The sequence below is a fragment of the Myotis yumanensis genome, unplaced genomic scaffold (genome assembly GCF_028538775.1).
Source record: "Myotis yumanensis isolate MYYU_CA2020_CCGP unplaced genomic scaffold, mMyoYum1.0.hap1 SCAF_10, whole genome shotgun sequence".
Classification (NCBI taxonomy): Eukaryota; Metazoa; Chordata; class Mammalia; order Chiroptera; family Vespertilionidae; genus Myotis; species Myotis yumanensis.
The window spans coordinates 68585434-68587235 of record NW_027223761.1 but is presented as its reverse complement, the minus strand read 5'-3'; positions in this window follow the sequence as shown (position 1 = coordinate 68587235).

The following is a 1802-nucleotide window of genomic DNA, read 5'->3' as shown; positions in this document are numbered from 1 at the left end:
ATTAGATCTGCAGGATGTCTGCCCACCTCATTGTGGGAAGGGACCCAGCAGGCCAGAGGAGCACACACCCATGGGCTCCTACAAACTTCTCACCAGGCCCCACCTACTTCAACATTTGTATCACAGTCTTTCCGGACTGTATCTCCCTTTCTTTGGTACCAGCACCCAATGTTATAATCCCTTGTTGTCCCCACTCCATGTGTCTGAGGCTGACCACACCACCCTGTACCCCAGTATTCCAGGAATGGCCACCTGACTCAGGCCTGGCAAATAAGCATCTTCCACGGTTCCAGCCAGAGAGACTGGTTCAGGGACGGCCCTATACAGTGGGATGGCCCTATAAACCAATAGAATTCCATTATTGCATTGATGTTAGAAATACTTGGAAAGATGCTAGGAGAGTAGTGGTAAGGACGCTAGAAGTCTGGAAATCAGGGGGGCTTGGCTAGAAAATGCCTGCCTGAGAACAGGGTCAACAGTCACGGAAGCAGAGCCAGGCAATGATAGCAAGTGTTCAGGGCTTCCTCATGTGATCCAGTCCTGCCTGAAACCACTGCCACAGCATGTTTCCAGTTCATGTGCACAAATGCTTAGGTCAGCTTGTGTTTGGTTTTCTGTCACTGGTATCTGAGTCTTAACAAACTCTGACCCAAATTTCAGGCCACCATGTATCCAGGAACACGAGTTCGAATAAATACTCAAGGGCCTGACTTGACAAGTCCCCGCAGTGAGACTTGAAAGCTTCTATGAGCCCCCATTTCCTCCTCTGAAATTGGGGATGATAATAATACCCACTGAGTATGCTTGCTGTGAAGATGAAAAGGAATCACATATTTCAAAGGCTGAACACAACCTGACACATTTAAAAATACCTGGTTAATGGTCTCTGTGACTATTTACTTAAGACTTGCCATTTTCAGCTCAAAGCCTACCACTCTCTTGAAATAGATTGCTTTTGCTCTCAGAACACAAAGAGAACGTGAGCCAACAGGAACTGGGGCTTGGTGGCACCACAGGAATACAATGATTAGGTCTCCTTCATCGGGCCTAGCTGTGGGAGAAGAGTTGAACATCAGCCCCTGAGGCCACCCCCTGTATGCACCACCATGTTTGTGCCGGGAAGCGCACAGGGGTGCTAGTGCCAGCCTCTTCCTGTGGGACAGGAGACTCCTGGAAAGGTCACCTTTAGCCTGGGGACTTGCAATTGATCTGGACAAACACTCTTAAACCTGCACTGTCTGAGACCCTCCTGCCCAGCCTCGCTGGTCTCGGGGCTCTCACTGCCTCCTCCTGGTCCTCACCTTCCTCCCGCACATCAAATCCTGACTTCTTGTCTGCTTCTTGGAAGACCCAAACTAACACAGGCTTCGAAGTCAGAAAGGGTTCAAATTCTACTTCTGACACCTACACTGAACCAGTTCCTCCTCCTCTTGAGCCTCAGTTTCTCCAGCTGGGAAATGAGTAAGTTGGAACACAAGCTCTCTCCAGGTCTCCTGTACTGGTCTCATCAGAGTAAATGGAGTGACTGTCCTTGGAGGACAATCAAGTCCACAAGCATTTTTAGAATCATAGCCTCTGCTGAGACCTTCCCATGCCGAGTCGTGGCCAAGCCCTCCCCTTTGCTCCAACTCCGTGCCCATCACACAGGGTTGCAATTGCCTGTTTTCTCTTCTGCCATCCAGGGGTGCTGAATGCCAGGAGAGGGACTGGGTTTGTTCACTTTTGCAAGATGCTCAGGCAATATTCATGTTCAGTGTGAGTGATGAATGCTAGGCCCTGGGAAATTTGTAAACAAAGCAACT